At 40.3% G+C, this 10,402-nt stretch overlaps 1 long non-coding RNA gene across 2 annotated transcripts; it reads left to right on the plus strand.

The window, feature by feature from the left end:
• The first annotated feature begins 1,190 nt into the window (after positions 1-1,190).
• On the plus strand, positions 1,191-8,052 carry LOC141786522 (uncharacterized). Of its 2 annotated transcripts, none has more exons than XR_012597809.1 (6): positions 1,191-1,278; positions 2,472-2,508; positions 2,835-2,872; positions 3,921-4,073; positions 4,160-4,252; positions 7,631-8,052. It is a non-coding gene; the product is annotated as an uncharacterized LOC141786522 (long non-coding RNA). The 2 variants fall into 2 exon arrangements; XR_012597810.1 differs by lacking the exon at positions 1,191-1,278 and adding an exon at positions 2,013-2,135.
• The last annotated feature ends 2,350 nt before the right edge of the window (positions 8,053-10,402 follow it).

Here is a 10,402-nt window from a genome sequence, read left to right on the forward strand (position 1 = left end):
TGAAAGAAAAAGATGCATGGAGCTATTTTTTTTCTAGGAGGAACTAAAAACGGGAATTTCTTCAGAGGCTTCTAATCAAACTTTCTCAAGTCACACAAAAATTGCCCCTCGATGTCGACTGTTGTCAACCAGGGGATGCAACTTTTTAAAATATTTTCCAGCCAGGTTGAGATGCCGGAGATTATCAACCATGCTTTTACTGAGCTGTTCGTGCTGCACAAAGTGTGATCAGTGAGACCAAGGAGTTGAAAATGCTGACATAGCACGATGCATGTTCACTATCAGGGGGTGTGGCAGGGGCAGTTTCCTGTCAGGAAAGAGGGTGCACAATGAATGGTATTTATGCATTTATATATAATTTTCAGTAAAAAAAAAAAAAAATCATCTATGATAAAAAAAAAAGAACAAATGCACTTTGAGAATTCGAAGTTAATTGTACTTTTTCTCTAATAGAATAAAACGTCTATGGCGAGATGCAAGGATGGCTGTAACAAATGTGCACTATGAGACTCTTCACAGCCTTGAAGATGAAGGTCTTCTAGATCCCTCCAATAGCATCCACCTCTTCTGTGTCCAGCATGTTTCCTTTCCGCTTCTGCAAAGGGACCTTGATGTCTCCAGGGTGGATTGGGATAATCACTCCCTAAGAACAGAACAACAACTGTGGACAGTGGGACTCCTCCAGAATCCCACAGATACACTGAACTTGGCACTGGTACTAAGTAAGTACAATTTCCAGGAGCACCTTGTACTCTGTGTTGTAGTTCTGAGTAGCAATGCTCCAGGTATATCTCGAAAAAAGAGAATATCATGAAAAAGTTTGATTTTTTGGTCACTCATTTCTATATTGTAAATCTATCTACGGCACACAGAGTGAAATTCTTGAAGCATCTATTTTTTTTTTAAAGTTGATTATTATGGCTCACAGATAATGAAACCCCCAAATTCAGTGTCTCAAAGCACTGAAAAAAGTAAAACTTTGCTGTTGTTCATTTAATGTATAAATTCACATTATATGGACTCAAAAAATCGTTTTCAGATTTAAACTATATTTTCAGGTTTGTACTTCTGACTGAATCAATATTTTTTATTTCGTTTCAATATGAGTTTGCAATTTGACATCAAAATGAAATGACTCATTCAATCAACCTGAACAGATCAGGTGTTGATCGTTTCGCGCATGCGTGTTCCGGAAAACGAAACCTGAGGATCTGACGGGAACGGCCGAGTCCATCTTCAGCCTCTGCAACTCCTGGGTGGAGGGAAACTTTGTTTCAGGTAATAAAAGACAAAAATGCGTTTTTAGACTGTGACATCAACCATGGTTTTATCACCCCGTTCATCTATTAAACCGCCCTTTGGGTCGTCTGCCATGGTATCACCAGGCTGTCTTGTTGAACTCAGCTTGCTAGCTTATAGCCCACGACAAATAAGCTATAATTTTTCGACAGTGCACGTTCAATCCCTGTTTAAATTACTGGTTAACTTAGTATGCATTTTTGAGTCTTTTCAAATGTTTGACGGCGTAACGTGTTAGTACTGTGAACGGGAGCCATGAGGGGTGTAGCGGTTTATAGAGTGACCGTGTTAACGAGTAACCTGTAGCCGAACGCGGGTTTTTCGCCGGCACACTGCTTGGTATGGACCTCGCCTCTATATTTAGTTATCTTTATTAATGAGAAAAATGAGAAAAAAAAATGAGAAAATGTACTTATTCCCATTTCTTTTTAAATGTAACATTAAAGGAGGAGGCAGCCACCAGATAATTTTCAACGCTGTTGTGACTGCAGCGCATTTGGCCGGAAGTCACTATTTATTACGGGCACTCTTTGATCCGAAACACCGGTGTATGCTCTACAGCAGGGATGTCCAACTCGTGCCATGGAGGGCCAAGAGGCTGCAGGTTTTCTTTCCAACCAAGAACTCCACCAGCTGATTCCACTGATTAGCCCCTGCTCTCTGCTTGAAGGTGAGGTACTCAATGGAATCAGCTGGTGGAGTTCTTGGTTGGAAAGAAAACCTGCAGCCTCTTGGCCCTCCATGGCACAAGTTGGACATTCCTGCTCTACAGCGTGAGCTCGTCAACCGTGAAGTACAAGTTTGGACGAGTTGAACAACACGTGGAGTGCCAGTAGGTGCGTGCAAATAAAACTACAGAGACTAACCCGCTTCTGGGTTATGTGTGTGTATGTTTATGGAGAGAGATTATGTGCGCGCTTGTAAGTGTCAGGATGGAGGCATTGTCCCTTTTCGATGACAATGCCAAAACTATCAGAGCTTTCTATCTTTATTAACTTGCCCATATTTTCGGGGTACTAGCTGTCTTCTAAAAAAAAAAAAGAAAAAAACAACAACTAAATAATCAATGATATTTTATGTAAGTGTGAAATAGCTCTTTTCCAAAGGTGTCTGTATGGCTTCAGCTAAAGTTAACTTACGTTTTTTTTTTTTTTTTTTTATTTATCTTGCAGTGCAACATCTGAAAAGCTTCCAGACTTGTCCATTGTGGTAAGTTAGTCGTTAATACCTTATAAAAATGTAATTTATCATTCACTGCCCAAATAATCGTTTGTCCAAAACTTACTATGGATAGTTTTACAGGGTCTTGCTAATTCTCACTAGGTTTGTATTTTACACAATGACTGCAGGATGTGCGCTTGAAATATACTATATTTTTGCATTTTATGTATTTACAATATATCCATTCTCAACATAAAGCCTAAACATATGTATAACCAGTTTACATTACATGTTAATGGTTCCCAATTTGTATCTAGCACCTACTAAGTGTGTTGGCTTATTAATAACAAGAGAATATTGTTTCCTTTTTCAAGGAAATTAGCTGCTCTGAGGCCTGTCCTCATAACTTGTGGTAAGTTCCTTCACAATATCATGAGAACATTTTTAACTAATTGGACACTTAATTTGACCCAATAATAGCACTGGCTCAAATGAAATCTGACAAATTGATTTGGCAGTTTCCAGGTCTATTCTATAAACTTAAGGTATTGAAGTCTTGTTTTATGTGTGATGACTGTGTGTTTGCTTAAAACTTTTGAATGTGCCGCTGTCTTTTCCAGGACCCTCTTGAAATAGAGATTTTTAATCTCAATTAGTTTTCGTGGTAGATAAAAAAATGTAAATATAAAACTTATGGCGTTGTTACCCCAACAAATTAAAAATATCTCTTGTTTTTTTCTCTTGTATTTCATGTTGCATCAGTTATCCATGCATGTGGAAATGTAAAGACTGTGACGACTCATTGTCAAGAAGATCTGAACTTCTGAAACACTATAAACTTTACCATCTGCATTATTGGCGGGGCCATCCTTACCCCTGTGTTTATTGGAAAGCTCTACTAACGCACCTAAGTAAATATCATCCTTCTCAACAATCATCACAGAAAGAAAGCTCATCAAAAAAGACAACATTCAATTAAAAATGTCCAATATGGCTATTAAGGTAATTTTAAAACAAATTCAATTTCAGGATAGGGTCAATCTTATTCCCTTGAACATGGAAAGTTAATTAAAAACTGGTCAATGTCCACATTATTTTCACACAGACATTTGTGCCTGCACAGGGCCCTTCATCTCCCACTCCGCTGTGATATAGTGAGCAGCTGTGTTGGCAACTTGGGGACTTTTTTTTTTTCTTTTCAAAAAAAGCAACTAGTGATTTTTATGTGAAATAATTCAACTTATTACTTTTTTCTTTTCAGGTTTGAATGTCACCCCATCTTAAAAATACAGCCAGGACCATAATATACATGCTGGTGTCTACTTTATGTACAAATTTGTTGCTTTGCATCAATTTCATTGGTGATGTCCTTATTTTCAGGTGGTCAGCTGTGATTGTAGCTGTGAAAAATATATGTTTTCAAGCTTCATCTTGGATGCACTTCTGTTTTTGTTTTATAGATCAATGCTGAGTTTATGAGAATAAAAACAGTTCCCTTGGGGACTAAGTTACTGGCACAGTTGGACCAGCACTCCAAACTATTGGAGGTTATCAGGCGGAAGGGGGGAGCTGTAAGACAGAAGATGTCTGGTGTCTTACAGCTTTTGGATGAGGTATCTATGAAGGGGTTTCTTGTCTGAGGAATGCTAAATATTTATTTTTTGTTTGTGATTGTACTGAATACCATTTTTTGAATCAGACTTTGGACATCAACACAAGAAGAGAGCCTATCTTCACATCTCTGATGATGTACCTGGGGGAACCTGTTGAGCATTTGATCAAAGAATATCAGGTAAGGGCATCTCACTCACATATAGGGAAGAGGTTTTAACCTTGAGTGCAAAAAGTTTTTTTATACAGTATGTTTAGGTTTCATTAAAAATGGCTCTTGTGCATATATACACATGAATATATACAAGGTCTTTGATCTCTCAAGCCTCAGTGTTACAGTCATACTCAGTTTATGAGACTTGCTCATTATGCAAAAATGAAAGATTTGGACCGTAGCATGAATGGGCTATGACTGTAGAGGTGATATTTGTGATTTGAATAAATCATATTTTATTGTCATGGCTTGAACTCTAAGAACAAAAAGAACTCATAAGCAGATGTATCAAAAAACACCAGGCATAAGGAAAGATCTCAACAAAACACATTGTTAGCAAACTATGTTTATAGAGGGAGCACTGCACAGTGAAACAAAGGAACAAAATCTAGGACAGGGTTTGTACAGGTCCTTGAAATCCTTGAAAATGCTTATTTTTTCATGTTGTGTTTTCAAGGTTTGAAAGTACTTGATTTTCTATTCAAGTGCTTGAGAATGCTTGAATTTATAATCGTATATAACTCACTACTCAGCTTCCTAACTCAACAGATCGATCAAATAGAGAGAAATAAAATAAATTGTGGGGGAAAAAAAATGTTCCATCTGATGGGCTTGCGGGTTTAACATAACTGGTCTGTTTATATGTGCGTTGTGACGTCTCCCCCATGAGGATTGTTCCTTAAACAGCAAGCCGGGAGGCATGACCGTTGGCTGGAGAAAGAAAAATACAAATTTTGGATTAAATGTAGCGCAAATCCCCGTGCAGCATACTGCAGTGTATGTAAAAAGGAGATTGCAGTGGAAGCTATGGGCAAGTCGGCACTCGCCAGCCACGAGAGGTACCCTGGAAGCCCTACATGTTAAATAGCCAATTAGCCTGCTACCTGTTGAAGCTAACCACCTTTTTATGCTTCATGCTAGGCATGAGTGATGAAGGCAGTGTCCCATTTAACATAAAGGTAGTGTTGCCCGGGGGTGTTTGTCGGGGCAGGTTATAAAATAACTGCGGTCAGGCGGTGACAGGTTTTGTCTACAAATACCGGGTCGTGCCTGGTCTGAGCATACGGCCGCGGCGGAGTGGGAGGCTCGCCCTGTACATACGAAGGAACGAAACGGCGTTTCTCATTGAGACCCGGCACAGATGAACAACGGTCATGTGATAACCTGCCGGTTAGATGGCTTGTTTGTGCTAAAGCCGCGCTACCGGCTTGGTTTATTATAAGCGTCTGAGATGTGGCTATCTTACTCATTGTTTGAGAATAAGAAAAACCATAGAACTGGATACAAAAAAAGTAGGGCTGGGTTAAAAAAAAATCGATTCTCAAAAATAAAAACGATCCTCATCTTCAAAATTTGACATCGATCGATCTTTTAATCAAAAGAAAATATTCCCTTTCTTGGCCGGATTTCAGTTTTGGACTGCAGGTGCTCCACACAGAATATTCCGTTCCTGCAAGTCAGTGTGGGATATATAGTCATACCCTATCTGTGTATAACTGACAGCGAGTTTTTGTAGGGTTATATGAAGTAGATATCTGCCCAAGATGCATCTGGATCAGCGCGTCTCCTCACGCTCTCCTTCATTAGGAGATCACAACTTTGGCATGCAGCAGTCTTAGCGTAACAGATTTTACTTAGCATTAGTTATGTTTGATCAGAACTGCAGAGAGACAGCGTCAAACCACCTGTTTCAGTGTTTTTGTCCTGCTGCAACATGACGTCTGTGTCAGATTATGAGAAAACGCTGTCAATCATCCTCCTCATCAGCTGACGCTTGCGCGAGCTACTGCTAATGTGCTCGCGCTAAATGATAAGCTCCATGTGTTGAACGCTGGTGTTTTTAACGGGTGGTTGTTTGTTACAAGGTGTTCAGATTAATTCTGAAGGTCTGGACAGGAGATATGACTTCACTGTTTGTCTTCAGACTGATCCACTGAGAGCTGTCAGCTGCTTCATTAACATACACGGTGTTGGGAAGGGTGTGTTTAATTTGTTCTCCCAGTCTGCCCTGTTTGTGGACCATCTACTGTGGAGGGATGTTGTTTTCACAAAGGAGGGAGCTGCATTAAAAAAATTGTTGTAATATAATAAATATAATATAAATCCTCATAATACTCCTAATACTCTTAGTTTAAAAGATAATGATACCAGTTTCGTCAGCAAGTGATGAGAATCAGTTCTTTGAGAAGTAGTAAAAAGACAAGAATCAGGAAAAAAATGTTTTTTTTTGTAAATACGAGTCTTCTCTGTGAAGTTGTGAACAAATGTGCTGTTCAACACAATGAAATTGCTGTTTTGTGTGCGCATCAATTTCTTAACATTATGAAATTAACAACCGCTCACAGTACTTGAAAAGTTTGAAAATTGACCTTGAAGCTCCTTGAAAAGTACTTGAATTTGACCATGAAAAATCTGTATGAACCCTGCTAGGAACAAAATCTGGCAACAAGACAAGGGAAGACATAAGGGTTAAGGCAATGAGGTGATTGGGAGTGAGGAGACGGCTGGGGAAGCACAATCAGGGATCAGGTGTGGCAGTGCCAGGCAGGAAACAAAATCTACAGAAATAAGAAAAGACTTGTGAACTTTCAAAATAAAACTTAACACTTTAACAAGACATGAAACAAGAACAAAAGGGGGAACTTGACTGAAGAAAAAGCAGGATGATGACTGATGAATTAAAATACCTGGAGATGAAAGGCAAAAAGTTGCACACATTTTTACCTCCGCCAAGGAGGTTATGTTTTTGGGAGAGTCTGTCCGTCTGTCTGTGAGTCTGTGAACAAAATAACTCAAGAAGTTATGGATGGATCTTGATGAAGTTTTCAGGAAATGTTCAGCATGGAAAAAAGGAAGAACTGATTCGATTTTGGTGTTGATCCGGATCAGCGTCTGGCCACTATGACGAAAATGTGATTTTTGTGAATAACTACTGATATAAAATAGATATCATTATGAATCCGTTTGCTAATGGAGTGTTTTTATGGTCAAGGAATCTAAATATGTACATCAAATAAAGGTAGGAGTAATATTTATAGTAAAAATCATAATATGGTCGAGGACTGTGGTGCTGGCAGAGGTATGTGCTCTCTGAGTGCTTTTCTAGTTAGTGCTGCAACTTTTCTGAAGGTGAATCTTGCATCTCGTACCACAATGTGCTCTATGGTGCACAAGAGAAAATTGTGCTTGGGTCATTTGACTGATCACTGTAAATACAGTGCATACCACTACAGTGGATACCACATTCATTTTAAGTTAAATCTTGGTATAAAAGTGACCACTGTAGCCATATATAAAATGGGAACACATTAGAATCTTTGAATGTTTTTTTTTTTTTTTTGGCAGGATATTCCAGAAAATTAGGCTGAAAAGCTGAAGCAGACTACCATGGCCATCTTGATCACAGGATGGGAGAGTCCACTCCACCCAGCCAAAGACATCAAGATAATCATTGAAGGAACAGAGGTTGTCAATAATTTGCCCTCAGTTGCAGCAGCTTTTACCATGATCTTCAGGCTCATGTACACACTTAATCTGAAGTATCCAAAGAAATTGGAATCCACCTTTGAGTTTTTGCAAAAAGTCTTGATGGATCTTGATTGCAAAAAGATGAGCCCGAGAGTTGACAAAAACTGTGCAGCCAGCTGTACAGCTCAGACTAGGCTAAGTTTAGTTGCACTGACTCACTACATTGTTTTGTTTCTACTGGTGGTTTAATTTTGTGTAGATCTATTTCCAGTTGAAAATTCAAGCAGTTCAAAGTACGAGGGGTTGATGCTGGAGGTTCCAGTCACATTACAAGACAAGACAAGACAAGACAAGACAAGACATACTTTATTAATCCCCGGAGGGAAATTCAAGTTGTTTTGGCACTCTTCCTCTTCTTCAAAGAATTGTACACTCTGATGGCTGCAGGGAGGAATGATCTTCGGTACCTCTCGGTCCTGCAGCGCACAGAGGTAAGACGTCCAGAACTGCTGCTGATCCTCTGGACTATGATGTTGTGAAGTGGGTGATCAGAGTGACGGATGATGGCCTCCACTTTCTTCTGTGTATACCTTTCCACCACAGCCTCCAGTGAGTCCAAACTGGATCCAACCACGGAGCTAGCTCTCTTCACCAGTTTTTCCAGTCGCCTCTTGTCCTTCTGCTTTAAACTATTTCCCCAGCATACTGCACCATAAAACAAAGCACTGGCTACCACGGACTGATAAAACATCTGCAGCAGCTTTCCACAGACATCAATTGATCTGAGCTTCCTTAAGAAAAAGAGACGGCTCTGCCCCTTCTTAAAGAGTGCATCTGTATTAAGGGACCAGTCCAACTTGTTGTCCAGATGTACACCAAGATATTTGTAGGTTGACACCACCTCCACGTCCACCCCATGGATGTTAACTGGCTGATGGCAGAGCCCAGACTTTCGGAAATCCACAATCATTTCCTTTGTTTTTGAGGTGTTCAGTAGGAGACAATTTCTATGACTCCAGTCACAGAAAGCTTTTATCAGATCCCTGTATTCAGATTCCTGTCCATTTTGGATACACGCCACAATAGCAGTGTCATCTGAGTATTTTTGGATGTGGCAGGACTCAGAGTTGTATTTGAAGTCTGCAGTATAAAGTGTGAATAGGAATGGAGCCAGAACAGTTCCTTGTGGAGCCCCCGTGCTGCTCATGACCGTCCCAGAGACGCAGTTTCCCAACCTGACAAACTGTGGCCTCTCTGTGAGATAGTCTGTGATCCAGGAGACAAAGGATGGGTTCACTCCTATGTCTTTGAGCTTATCTCTCAATAACATGGGCTTGATGGTGTTAAATGCACTTGAAAAATCAAAGAACATAATTCTTACATAGGTGCCAGGTTCTTCTAGATAGCACAGGGCACGGTGGAGCATGTATATAACTGCATCATCCACTCCAATATGATTTCTATATGCAAACTGCAGAGGTTCTAGTGTGTCTTTGACCTCAAGTCTCAACAGACGTAAAAGCAGCCTCTCAAAGGTTTTCATAACATGTGAGGTGAGGGCAACTGGTCTGTAGTCGTTAAGTTCAGCTGGGCATTTGAGTTTTGGTACCGGCACAATACAAGATGTTTTCCACAGAGCCGGGACCTGACCCAACTGTAGACTCAGGTTGAAGTTCCTCTGAAGGGGTTCACACAATTGGGCAGCACAGTCCTTAAGCAGTCTTGGACACACACCATCTGGACCAGCAGCCTTCCCTGAGCACAGTCTTCCTAACTCTAACCTCACTCCTAAAGCTGTGACAGACGGTGACGGTGGAAGAGGCACAGGTGTAAGAGGGGATGTAGCAGGAGTGGTGGAGAGACACAGATGTGTAGAAGGAGCAGCAGTAGAAGAGGAAGTGGTCGCTGTGTCAAACTTGTTGAAGAACTGGTTGAATTCATTAGCACGTTCAACATTACCCACAATTGGCTGCCTTGTCTTTGTGTTATAGCCAGAGATGTTGTTGATTCCTCTCCACACCTCCCGCATGTTATTATTTTGTAGTTTTCTCTCAATGTTCTTTTTATATTTCACCTTAGCCTCCCTTAATCTCCTCTTCAGCACTTTTTGCACCAGTTTGAGCCGTTCTTTGTCGCCATCTCTAAAGGCTTCCTTTTTCTGATTGAGGATATCCTTGATGTCACTTGTGATCCAGGGTTTGTTATTGGGGAAACGGAGTACAGTCTTTGATGGTATGATATTGTCTTTACAGGAGTTGATGTATTCAGTAAAACAGTCAACCTGTTTATCAATATCTATACTATTTTCATCTGTTTCTAACAATACATTCCAGTCTGTGCACTCAAAGCAGTCTCTCAGAGCCTCACTGGCCTCAGGTGTCCATTTTCTAACTGTTACAGTAGTTGCATGCTGCCTCAATAAGCAGGATCTGTAACAAGACTGAAGTAAAACCAGATTGTGATCCGACCTGCCCAGTGGTGGTAATGCAGTGGCACTGTATGCATCTTTGACGTTGGCATATAGAAGATCAAGTGTTCTGTTCACTCTGGTTGGGCAATTAACAAACTGTTTAAATCCAGTGAGATAAGAGGAGAGGCTAACATGGTTAAAGTCTCCAGATATTATTATGAGAGCCTCAGGATGTTGAG

Source organism: Halichoeres trimaculatus, unplaced genomic scaffold, assembly GCF_033239565.1.
Source record: "Halichoeres trimaculatus isolate MK-OKI-2021-1 unplaced genomic scaffold, fHalTri1.1 fHalTri1_scaffold_37, whole genome shotgun sequence".
Classification (NCBI taxonomy): domain Eukaryota; kingdom Metazoa; phylum Chordata; class Actinopteri; order Labriformes; family Labridae; genus Halichoeres; species Halichoeres trimaculatus.